This window comes from Cetorhinus maximus, chromosome 19, assembly GCF_964194155.1.
Source record: "Cetorhinus maximus chromosome 19, sCetMax3.hap1.1, whole genome shotgun sequence".
In the NCBI taxonomy this organism is placed as follows: domain Eukaryota; kingdom Metazoa; phylum Chordata; class Chondrichthyes; order Lamniformes; family Cetorhinidae; genus Cetorhinus; species Cetorhinus maximus.
Genome location: NC_135897.1, coordinates 15,339,865 through 15,353,612, shown reverse-complemented (window position 1 = coordinate 15,353,612; position 13,748 = coordinate 15,339,865).

The following is a 13,748-nucleotide window of genomic DNA, read 5'->3' as shown; positions in this document are numbered from 1 at the left end:
GGGGGGGGGGGGGGGAGTGCGAGGGAGGGAAGAGAGACGTTGAGGGTGTGGTGATTGTGGAGATAAGCAGTGATAGGAGCAGATAATCAAAAGATGTCACAGACAAAAGGGTCAAAGAGGTGTTGAAGGTGGTGATATTTGTCTAAGAAAAGTGCTAATTAAGAATGGAAGACAGGATATTCAAAGTACAGCTCTAGTGGGGGTGGGGTGGACAGACTAACAAGGTTTTAGTTTTAAATTTAAAAATAATGGAAATAGGTGGGGAAAGAAGAATCTATATAAATTATTGAAAAAAAAAGGGGGGGGGGTAGAAACGGGGTGGGGATGGGGGGAGGGGGAGTTTAAGATCTAAAGTTGTTGAATTCAATATTCAGCCCGGAAGGCTGTAAAGTGCCTAGTCGGAAGATGAGGTGCTGTTCCTCCAGTTTGCGTTGGGCTTCACTGGAACAATGCAGCAAGCCAAGGACAGACATGTGGGCAAGAGAACAGGGTGGAGTGTTAAAATGGCAAGCGACAGGGAGGTTTGGGTCTTTCTTGCGCACAGACCGCAGGTGTTCCGCAAAACGGTCGCCCAGTTTGCGTTTGGTCTCTCCAATGTAGAGGAGACCGCATTGGGAGCAACGAATGCAGTAGACTAAGTTAGGGGAAATGCAAGTGAAATGCTGCTTCACTTGAAAGGAGTGTTTGGGCCCTTGGACGGTGAGGAGAGAGGAAGTGAAGGGGCAGGTGTTGCATCTTCTGCGTGGGCATGGGGAGGTGCCATAAGTGGGGGTTGAGGAGTAGGGGGTGATGGAGGAGTGGACCAGGGTGTCCCGGAGGGAACGATCCCTACGGAATGCCGTCAGGGGGTGTGAAGGGAAGATGTGTTTGGTGGTGGCATCATGCTGGAGTTGGCGGAAATGGCGGAGGATGATCCTTTGAATGCGGAGGCTGGTGGGGTGATAAGTGAGGACAAGGGGGACCCTATCATGTTTCTGGGAAGGAGGAGAAGGCGTGAGGGAGGATGCGCGGGATATGGGCCAGACACGGTTGAGGGCCCTGTCAACGACCGTGGATGGAAAACCTCGGTTAAGGAAGAAGGAGGACATGTCAGAGGAGCTGTTTTTGAAGGTAGCGTCATCAGAACAGATGCGACGGAGGCGAAGGAACTGAGAGAATGGGATGGAGTCTTTACAAGAAGCGGGGTGTGAGGAGCTGTAGTCGAGGTAGCTGTGGGAGTCGGTAGGCTTGTAATGGATATTGGTGGACAGTCTATCGTCAGAAATTGAGACAGAGAGGTCAAGGAAGGGAAGAGAAGTGTCAGAGATGGACCATGTGAAAATGATGGAGGGATGGAGATTGGAAGCAAAATTAATAAATTTTTCCAGGTAAAAATTTAACCGAGGTTTTCCATCCACGGTCATTGACAGGGCCCTCAACCGTGTCCGGCCCATATCCCGCGCATCCTCCCTCACGCCTTCTCCTCCTTCCCAGAAACATGATAGGGTCCCCCTTGTCCTCACTTATCACCCCACCAGCCTCCGCATTCAAAGGATCATCCTCCGCCATTTCCGCCAACTCCAGCATGATGCCACCACCAAACACATCTTCCCTTCACACCCCCTGACGGCATTCCGTAGGGATCGTTCCCTCCGGGACACCCTGGTCCACTCCTCCATCACCCCCTACTCCTCAACCCCCACTTATGGCACCTCCCCATGCCCACGCAGAAGATGCAACACCTGCCCCTTCACTTCCTCTCTCCTCACCGTCCAAGGGCCCAAACACTCCTTTCAAGTGAAGCAGCATTTCACTTGCATTTCCCCTAACTTAGTCTACTGCATTCGTTGCTCCCAATGCGGTCTCCTCTACATTGGAGAGACCAAACGCAAACTGGGCGACCGTTTTGCGGAACACCTGCGGTCTGTGCGCAAGAAAGACCCAAACCTCCCTGTCGCTTGCCATTTTAACACTCCACCCTGTTCTCTTGCCCACATGTCTGTCCTTGGCTTGCTGCATTGTTCCAGTGAAGCCCAACGCAAACTGGAGGAACAGCACCTCATCTTCCGACTAGGCACTTTACAGCCTTCCGGGCTGAATATTGAATTCAACAACTTTAGATCTTAAACTCCCCCTCCCCCTATCCCCACCCCGTTTCTCCACCCCCCCCTTTTTTTTTCAATAATTTATATAGATTCTTCTTTCCCCACCTATTTCCATTATTTTTAAATTTAAAACTAAAACCTTGTTAGTCTGTCCACCCCACCCCCACTAGAGCTGTACTTTGAATATCCTGTCTTCCATTCTTAATTAGCACTTTTCTTAGACAAATATCACCACCTTCAACACCTCTTTGACCCTTTTGTCTGTGACATCTTTTGATTATCTGCTCCTATCACTGCTTATCTCCACAATCACCACACCCTCAACGTCTCTCTTCCCCCCCCGCCTCCCCACCCCCCCTCCCCCCACCTTAAACCAGTTTATATTTCTCCCTTCTCCTAACTATGCTTCAGTTCTGCCGAAGGGCCATGAAGGCTCGAAACGTTAACTGATTTCTTCTCCGCCGATGCTGCCAGACCTGCTGAGTTTTTCCAGGTAATTCTGTTTTTGTTTTGGATTTCCAGCATCCGCAGTAGCTTTTAGCTTTTTGTTTTTAACCTTCTGTCCATGCCAATATGTTACCCACTACACCATTAACTTGTATTTTCTGCAATAACCTTTGACGTGGCACCTTACTAAATGCCTTCTGGAAATCTAAGTACAGTACATCCACTGGTTCCCCTTTATCCACAGCACATGTTACTTCTTCAAAGAACTGCAATAAATTGGTTAAACATGATTTCCCTTTCACAAAACCATGTTGACTCTGCCTGATTACCTTGAATTATTTGAAGTGCCCGGCTATAATGTCTTTAACAATAGCTTTTAATATTTTCCCGTGACAGATGTTAAACACAGCTCATCTGGTTTTATATGAATAAACATTTGCCTAATCTTATTCATGAAGACAATATTCCTTTAAAAAAATCAGTTCCTTTAATCCTTTTGGAGTAGACTTTGACATTTTGTGGTAATGAGCCATGGCCCTGAAATTAGACGGGGAGCATTTTGCCTGTGTAAGAATAGTATCTTTGCCTGAGTGCCTGTGAAACCGCAGTTCCATCCGGTATTTGGTAGATGAGGTTGTTTGTGTGACTGGGGCGGTCACATTGTACTCACTTGGGCTGTACCTGTCCAGAATTCCTTGCATTCGATCCCTCTGACAGAGTGGCCCTGAGACCCAGGTATCAATCTGATAAATCCACATGGCACTCCTTCCAAGATCAGTATGTCCTTCTTAAGATGTGGTGCCCAGAACAGCTCACACCACACCAGGTGTGGCCTAACCAGACCTTTGTAAAGCTGAAACATGACTTCTACCACCTTGTATTCTAGTCCTCCAGATACACAGGCCAGGATTTTCCCCTCGGCGATTTGGGGGCAGGGCCCAGTTGCCGAGGGAAAAATGATGCGCGATGACACCAGGAGGAATCCCCGACGTCATCCCGGGCCATTTAAATTTTTAGGAAGGTGGGCGGACAGCGAAATTAGCTGTCCGCCCGCTGACCTTTCAAAGGCCAATTGAGGCCATCGACAGGATAAAGTACTTAAAGACCTGCCCGGCTAACCTTAAGGCTGGTGGGCAGGCCAGGAGCCCCAGCAGGCTCCTGATTATTCATGAAACTTCATCCACTGGTGGGGTGAAGTTTCATGTCCGTTTTGTACAAAAATAATAAAGTTTATGTGTTCTTTATTAACATGTCCCATCTCGTGTGACATTGTCACATAAGGGGGACATGTTAATAATTTTTTAATGTTTCTATTTTTAAAGATTTTTCCACTGTTACTATTCTCCCTGAGACAGGACTTTGCCTCAGGGAGCAGTGCGCTCTTTTGTGTGCATGCGCGAAGAGTGCACTTTGACAGCTGGGGATTCCCCCCCCCACCCCACCCCGCAGAGGGCACGCATAGCGCATCCTGTCGGGGATGCCGCTGGGCAGGCCTTAATTGGCCCGCCCACTTAAAATGGCGGCGGGCCCCGTTTCAGTGGTGGGGGTTCGGCTGCCCGCCTGCCGCCGAGCCGGTGGGGCCCGCCAGCCAAGGGCAAAATTCTGCCCCACAGTCTTCCATTGGCCTTTTGGGTTATTTTCTGCATCTGTTCATGACATTTTACTGATTTAGCTAATCTTGTAATGCTCTTTTGAAATCCAGATCTTCTGCCTGTCCTCCCTTACTTCAAGACGAAGGTATGAGGAGGAATTTCCAGACACCTCTGGGAAATTCCATCCATTTCCCCCATATAAAGCCTCAGTAAGTCTCCCAGCAGCTGCAAGCCAGTGCATGATGCACTGAGATACTGGAAGGGTCCCACAATTTCCAATGTTCAAGCTTCTCAATCCCAGAGACAATTTACTGTCTTTGCATTGTCTGCTCTACATATTATAAAGAGGATATTGGGACACTGGAGAAAGTGCAAAAAAGATTAACCAGGATAATGCCAGAATTGAGAGGTGATACCTTTCAGGACAGACTAAACAGTCTGGGAGTTTTTTCCCTAGAAAAGCGAATGCTAAAAGGTGATTTTATTGAGGCAGTTAAAATTTTGATAAGGTTTCATAGGGTCAATGTGAAGGAGCTAATGTGAGAAAATTGCTGCAACATGGCGGGGTAGGGTGGGGTGGGGTGGGGTGGAGGATGGTTTGAGGGGTTGGTGGGGGGCAGGGCTTGTTCTGCACTAGTTATAGTTCATAAAGAAAAACATAAAACTAGCTTGTCTTAACATCTCTGTTGAAACAAGGTCTGCTTTTTCTAAAGTTACCTCAGTTTTAGGATGTTTGAAGCTATAGAAATTCAGAAATATGCAGAACAAACTTTATGATGGTTGTTGGTATCAGAATGCTTAAGGTAAATAATCTTGCTAATCGCAAATGTTTGAGCACTGCGGTTTAATGGGAATTGATGACAATGATGTCAAATGATAGCTTGATTATTACTTTTGAGTGCAATTGATTGCTGGGAGTCTGAACTGATAGCGAGGGTGATGGGGTCCACCTGGGATCTTAGGGTATGGTGCAATCAACAGCCTGTCACCTTTAAAAGTTTTACATTATAAGCTTAAAAAACCTCTACAAACAATTTACTACCTGTGAGAATGAGGCTCTCCAGTTTCATTTATTCCCCTTCCGGGCCTGTAGAGATTGAATAGCAATGCAGCGACATAATTCTCTTCATTAAAAAGGTCTTCATATTGATAAGTCGCAGCTGTAAATTTCTGTGGTGAGTTTAATGGGTAATTGATATGCAAATACAGGAATTTCATGAAGCTCACCGTGAGATTGAGGACGAGTTCTCATTTTTGTGAAGTTAAGTGGCACAAATCGTCTAGCAATTACAGTGATTCGCAACTCATAGGCTATTGTTTCCTCAGCACAACTTGCTGGTGGATTTGTACGTGATTTCATTAGTCTCAATCTTATTTTCCCAGCAGAATCTGAACCTATATGTCTTAGTTCAAATAGGGCTGGATTTTAATGGTATCGTTGGTTAATGGGACAATGACTTGCTCACCATGAGTCAATGGACTTATTGTTTTCATTTGTTCATGGGATGTAAGCATCACTGGCAGGCCCAGTGTTTATTGCCCATCCCCTAATTGCCCTTGAGAAGGTGGTGGTGAGCTGCTTTCTTGAACCGCTGCAATCCATGTAGTGTAGGTACACCCACAGTGCTGTTAGGGAGAGAGTTCCAGGATTTTAAGCGAGTGACAGTGAAGGAACGGCGATGTAGTCACAAGCCAGGATGGTGTGTGGTTTGATGGGGAACTTGAAGGGGATGGTGTCCCCGTGTATCTGCTGCCCTTGTCCTTCTGGGGATTAGAACTCGTAGGTTTGGAAGATGCCTTGGTGAGTTGTTGCATTGCATCTTGTAGATAATACACACTGCTGCCACTGTGCATAGGTGGTGAAGGGTTTGTATGTTTAAGGTGGTGAATGGGATACCAATCAAGCCAGTTTCTTTGTCCTGTATGGTGTCAAGCTTCTTGAATGTTGTTGGAGCTGCACTCATCCAGGTAAGTGGGGAGTACACCATCACACTCCTGACTTGTGCCTTGTAGTTGGTGAACAGGCTTTGGAGAGTCAGGAGGTGAGTTGCTCTCTGCAGAATTCCCAGCCTCTGACCCGTTCTTGCAGCCATAGTATTTATATGGCTGATCCAGTTCAGCTTCTATCAAGGTGATCCTCAGGAAATTGATAGCAGGGGATTTAGCGATGGTAATGCTATTGACTGTCATGGGGAGTTGGTTACATGCTCTCTTGTTGGGTGGCAACAATATTTGCCTGAGCATTGTCCAGGCCTTGCTGCACATGGACATGGACTGCTTCAGTACCTGAAGAATTAAGATTGGAACTGAACATTGAACATCCCCATTTCTGACCTTGTGATGGAGATAATTATGAAGCAGCTGAAGATGGTTAGAGCCTGGGTACACCTCAGTGGAGTCCAGGGATGAGATGATTGGCCTCTTTTGTGCTAGGTATGACTCCAACCAGTGGGAGAGTTTTCCCTTGATTCCCATTGGCTTCAATTTTGCTAGGGCTCCTTGATGCTACACTCGGTGAAATGCTGCCTTGATATCAAGGATAATCAGTCCCATCTTCCCTTTTGAGTTCAGCTCTTTTGTTCATGTTTGTACCAAGGCTGTAAAGAGGTCAGGAGCCACAAGGACTCTGTTGTGGTCACTCCTACCAATACTGTCACGCCATGTTGCATCTGTAACAGGTAGATTGGTGAGGGTGAGGTCTAGTAGCTTTTTCCCTCTTGGCTCTCTCACTAGCTGCCACAGGCTCAGTCTGGCAGGTATGTCCTTCAGGACTCAGCTAGCTCTATCAGGCATGGGACTACTGAGCCACTCTTGGTGATGGGCATTGAAGACCCCCCCCCCGCCCCCCCACCACCCCCAGAGTACATTCTGTGCCATCACTACCCTCAGTGCTTCTTCCATGTGATGTTCAACATGGAGGAGCACTGATTCATTAGCTAGGGGAGTGCGGTAGGCGGTGACCAGCAGGAGGTTTCCTTACCCATTGGTGCCATGACACTTCATGGGGTCTAAGGTCAATGTTGAGGATTTTCCAGATCACTCCCTCCTGACTGTATACTGCTGTGCCGCCCACCGCCTCTTGGTGGCTCTGTCCTGCAGTGGGATTATGAAGCAGAAGTTTTGGACGATAGCTGTAAGGCATGATTCTGTGAGTATGGCTCTGCCAGGATGTTGCTTGACTAATGTGGGCCAATTCTCCCAATTTTGGCACAAGTACCCAAATGTTATGAGGAGGGCTTTGTATGGTTGACTGGGCAGACTGTGCCTTTGTCTTGTCTGAATCCACTGTCAAGATCGATACTGGGGGTGCCCGTCTGGTCTTATTCTTATTTGACTTTTATGTAGCATTTTAATACTACTGAGTGACTTGCTCGGCCATTTCAGAGGGCAGCTCAGGGTCAACCACATTATTGTGGATCTTGAGTCACATGTAGACCCAACCGGGTAAGGATGAGATTTTCTTCCCTAAAATGATCCAGCCCCTGGTACGTGTCCCCTTTAAAATGGGCTTTTCCATGATCTGACATGCCAGGCAGTTGGCATCTTTACCTATCAAATTGGGAGCCTTGGGTACCGACTGCAGCTTATAGGGCCACAAGAATGGAATCGTAGCTCCATCCAAAAACAATGCCCAAAGACAAAGATTTTTCATGTTTCTATTTCTATAAAATACTGTGGTTCACTGTCAGCCTATGCTCTTCTCCACCCGATGACAATCACAGCTAGCAGCACACTGCAGAAATGGAAAGGATGTCCGTGTCTCAGCATGAGTCTATGCCAGGATTGCAGGGCTCTTTCTGATTAAGATCTACTCTCCCACTGATCACTGACATCCTGTACTCAGCACCAGGAGGGAATGTATCTCAGATCTTGTGTCCCCTGTGACAGCAGCACACAGCCGTACTCTGTCAGCTTCCAGCAGAATCTTTATCGTTGTCCACCTGAAATGCCAAGAAGCACATTGTAAAGAGTCATCCCATCTTGTGCCCGATCATGGGTTCAGGGACCCTGAGAGAAAGGTCGTCTCCAAACCAAGTAGTTCATAATATTTACATCAGATCCCAGGCCCTCAAGTAGCACAGAGAAGTATTAGAAAAGAACAGAGAAAATCTCAAGGGGAATGATAAATTGTTATAATATATCAGTGATATTTTTGATAGCTAGAGTGCTTGTTGTTTGGTTCTCCTGTATGACAATGAGGGACAGGCAATACACTGGTGTTTTGCTCGGGATTGGGAAGTGACTTGCTTGCTGTGAGAAAAGGTGTTACTGAGACCAAGACAGAATGACAAGAGGAGGTAGATCTCAGGCAAGCTGAGACTTTCAAATAACAGTGCTCTGTTCAACTGTGAAAATGAGCTGACTGAGTCTGCTGTCCAGGTATTTTGCAGCCACTGGCACTGCACCTGCTGTTTGTTCTTCATGAGCCAGGATTACAGTATCAGCAATGTTGTTACTTGGCTCCCTGGCATTCTCTAGGACATCCATCATCAGCCCTTTGCAAATTGCAGAGTTGTGAAGTACACGTTATCGCAGCTCATAAGATGGTGCTGGACACATGCTGCAAAGAACCCTCAGGGCCTAGGCTGACACTGGAAGCTTCCTTCCAGCATCATAGTGGCTGGCTCCATTTGGCTTTAGTTGTACTTCTGTGTAACACTGCTTTACAGCACAGCTGGTCTGATGAAGGGACAGCCCATGGGAGTATTGATCTCTAGTCATCCAGTAACCATCCTGACATTTAACCCCTGCTGTTGAATACAAAGCTGAGACATTGGGCTGGTGAAGTATGAAAGCATCATGACAGCTCCCAGCGTGTTGTGAATTCATGTGTATGAATCTGTGTCATCATTGGAAAGGGAATGGAAGCCTTTGCAGTTCATGTAACATGGGGAGCTCCTATTTAGAGCATGCAGTACCAATGATAGGAATTAGTAGTCGCCTAGACCCTGGGGTATCCAACAATGCTGAAACATTTGCCAGCCCTCACAGCTGTCTGTACGTGGTTGCCAATGAGAGGTTCCGCACTTCCCCAACTACGCTGAAATGGAACAGAATCCTGGAGTCCACCAGCACCAGGAACTCCTGACTGCACAAAGGCATAATTCCCAACTTACACCCTCCATCTGTCCAGGAATCTTGGAGTCAAAGACTTGACTGAAACCAGGTGCTCCCCAGTACCCTGTTCCTCACACTCATGACTTGAATGTTAGCAGGAGGGAGCTGAAGATGAGCCAGGAAATGCCTGAACTCTGCTCCTTCAATATTTTCAGATAGTTTGGGAACAATTAGACTGCTTAATTTTGTGGCTGGATGCAATATGATACCAAATGGCTGATATTGTAGCATTTTGGAAAGTCACAGAACACAATAGCATTGGGTTTGTTCGCTGATCCAGCTGAAGTGGACTTGGGATTTGCCTCTTCACTCTACTCGTAGTGAAAAATCACGGCGCTTTGCTGTGCTTTGATGAATAAACACAATAATAATCTTATTATTAATAATAATAATAATCATCACAAAACCTCGAGAAGAAGAGGATGTGGTCACACTGATTGCAGCCTTATAACCACAGAAACACCCAGGTCATCAGGGTGGTGAGTACGATATATAAATTTCAAAAGATTGGATTTTAAATTATAGCAGGGAAACCAGTCTAATTTAAAATAAGGCAATTTTAAAACCATTCTTTCTAATCTTCGGCTGGCTCTTTAATATTTCTGTTAGCCACTGCCAGCAATTCTGCTCCCAGCCCATCCGTGTTGTGGGATCACTTTAAGAGACTTTAAGTAATGGATCACTGAAGGAAGTGAAGTTACATCTCACATGAGCTAAGAGTTTAGAGACCAATTGAATGAGATCTGTATAAATGTGCTCCTGTGGTGAGTACATCAATTTCAGTTCAAGCTACAGTTCTATTTGTTGTATATTGTTTGTATTCCTGTGACTCAGTCACATACTAAAGGAGCAAATAATATAACAACCCCAGCTTCTGCTACTGGAGGAGGCCTAGCAACAATATGCAAAAACTTCTAACATTGGTTAGAATGGTGCATGGGTCTGGACCAGTTACAATCCATGGGATGAATGCTGATTTTGTCTGTTCCATATCTTTACTCAGCCCACGGAACCAGGCTCCATCCCATACAGACTGCCCTGAGAAATTGGGCCCCGGGTTGTTGGTAGGCTGTTCAACTGTAGAGGGAGCACCCCTGCAGCTTAGCTGGATCCAGTCATCTTGCTTGCATTGTCTTTCCCTTCTGGGTTGCTCCATTCGCTTTTGCCACCTTGAATTTTCAGGTAGCTTCGCAAAAGCAAAATAATTTTTGCGCTCAAAGCACAAAGCTTTGCAATGCTTAAAAATATTTCAGAATATAAGTGTGTTAAAAATGGCACTCAACTGAATTTAAACCCTTCATGACACTGCCACTGTGATTTTAAATTTCTCATCATTATTTTCAGGTCTCTCCAAGGGTGACCAACTCTTGTGAATTATAATAAGGGACACTTCAACCGTGGGACCAAGTGAGGGGTGGGGAGTTGGTACTGGTGACCATAAGAGCTGGTGGTGGCTGGAAAAGGGATTCCATGCTCGCAAAAAGAAAACAAAGAGGCAAAGGCAGGAGACTCCCAGGTTCAGTCTCCCACGGACTGTCCTAGAAATAAGAGATCCCTTAAAATGCGGAACGGTTTGCCACCCTGCCATGACCTAACCCCTCTTCATCCCTGTAACCTCCTGCGGCCCTACAAGCTTCTGGTGTATACACGATCCTCCAATTCCAGCCTCTTCCCAATTGCCCATTTGCATCGGCCACTGTTGGTGGACGTGCCTCTAGCTGCCTGGATCCTAAGCTCTGGAATTACCTCCCTAAACCTCTCTGCCACTCTGTCCTTATTTAAGATGCTCCTTAGAACCCATTCTGTGACCAACCTGCCCTAATATCTCTCTATGTGAGTTTGTTTAAAATTTTGTTTGAACATGCTCCTGTTAAGCACCAACTGGAACATTTTACTACATTACACTGCTAAATAAACACAAGTTAGTATCATTGTGATAAGACAAGTCTGTCTCTGCTCTTCACTTTATGAAAAGGACCATTTTATCTGCTGCAGAGGAAATATATTTCCCCTCAAAGCCCACAAAAATGCAGAAACCTAACTTAATAATAATTAATACGTACGGCGGCCTGCCAGGCATGGAGTCCTGGGTGAGTCAGAGCTTTTCCCCAGTTCAACTTTAGCAAGATGGAATTCATCCTGTTTAGTTCCTACTAGAGGCTTCACTGCTCAAATACTGTTTCTACCCCTTTCCCACATGTCTGCACAGGCTGATCCCAATTTTGCACAACCCTGGTGTCCTCTCAAAACCTGTGCTGAGCTTCTATTTCCTATGCCGTGCTCTGGGCTGTTTCCTGAGTGGTGTTGTAGAAGTGTCCAATGTTGAATGGGACAACCCATCTTGCTGCCATGTGAAGCCTGACCGGCAGTGCCCCCTATGTACTGTGAATGGTATTACCAGTAGAACAGAAGGTAACATTGTAAAGAATCCAAAAACATTGAGACTGTGAGGATATGTAAGGAATGCACTGACCGCATTCCCTGCAGTTTCTTACTAATGGGACCATTGTCTGTATCTACTGCCAGGGCAAGGAATGGAGTTATTAGGATGGATATTGTGTATCATTGCTTTATTAACTCTGAAGAGTTAATTCCCTGGGGTGGCCAGGACATCACCATGTAGCTACCTCCCTTTACTTGGTCTACCTCAAACTGTGTGCCCCGCTGTGAAAATGACAATACCCCATTAACGATCTCATCATGAACTTAATAAGCCTCAATGGGGGATAAGGAGCAATTGCAGGGCTGCTTCCCTATCTCCCCAACCTAGGGAAAATGGTCAGTTCCAGCTACAGCATTGGGGAACAGTGGGACTATGAGGATATGTAATATACATATGAGGATATGTATCGATCACATGCTCTGCAATTTTTTACTTATTCCAGCTGGCACTGGTATTTTTGACCCTTGTCTGCCATCTGTGCCTGCCCCTGGTGCGACCCAAATATTCAGCCCTATGTCTCAGTCTTGGCTGTGCCATCATTGCAGTTCTCAGTCAGCTCGAGAAAGGGTTGAGAGGATGAGTTGTTACAGGTCTCCTGCTCATACCCACAGATAATACAATACCTGACAACAGGTTGTCCATTCATTCTCTTGGATAGCTGAATGAGGGATTAGCCAGACAAAAGAGATAAGAGAAAAAATGGGAAGGTAGGTCTGGTAGCTGCTTTTTCCAATGCAAAAAACAAGTGCTTTTTTCTGTTCAACCTACAACTGTACCACAAGGCAAAAAGTTCAGTTAATCTTTCAGTTATAAAGTTACAAGTGTATTTTAATTATTTTTAATTCATTCACAGGATGTGAGTGATGTTTGAGGGGCTGACATATATTGGCTTGCCTTGACAAGGTGCTGGTGGGCCATTTCCTTGAACTGCTGCAATCCATGAAGGTGAAGGTGTTCATATGATGGTGTTGGGGAATGTCAGGATACTGGCTCTGGGATGATACTATATCCCCAAGACAAGGCGGTGTGTCACCTGTGCTGGCTGGCCTACATTAACTCCCAGTTCATCAATACCTCAGATTTAAAATTCAGATCCCCATGTTCAAATTACTCCATGGCCTAACCTGTCCCTGTCCCTGTGATGTCCAAGTCTGCTCTCTTGTGCATCATTAACTTCCTTCACCCCAGCTTTAGCAGCCGTGCCTTCATTGCCTAGGCCCTAAGCTCTGGGATTCCCTCACTTTACCTCTATGCCTGTATCCCTCCTTTAATGTGCCGCTTAAAACCAACCCCTTTGAACAAACTTGTGACCACCTGTCTTAATGTCTTCCCTCACCTTTGGTTTGGATAATGTTCCTGTGAAGCGCCTTGGGAAGTTTTATTTGTTAAAGATACTATATAAGGTAGTTGTTGCTGAACTATATTAAAAACAAATGGATGAAAATATATTTTGGACTCTGGGAAATTTATCCGGTTGATCTATTAAAAATTAATTCTTGAGACCAATGGGCGTCGCTGGCAAGGCCAGCACTTATTGTCTATCTCTAGTTGCCCTTTGAGAAGTTGAGCCTCCTTCGTACACGGCCGGCACTTGGACACAATTTCAGAGGATATTTAAGAGGCAACTACAGCTGTATGGTGCTCAAGTTACATATCGACGAGCCTGGTTAATGGAGGCAAGTTACCTTCCCCAAAAGGGAACATTAGGGTTTTTGCAACAAATCAACAGCTTCATGGTCATTTTCATTGACGTTTTAATTTGAGATTTTTTAAAAAGTGAACTTAAACTTTCAAACAGCCATGGTGCAACTTGAACTCATATTATCTTCATTGTTAGACTAGATCTTCAGGGTTACCAGCCCGGCAATATAACCCCTGCACTTCTTATACTGCTTCATAACGATAACCTAACCGAACTAATTCCCGTTCCCGTACTGCCATTTTAATTCACTTCTGTGCTTGGACTCTTATGTATTCCCAAGTTTGTGTCAGGGTTCTATTGCGATACGTATTTGCAGACAATGGATTAAGCCAAGAAGATAAATGACTCGAAGCAGATGTGTC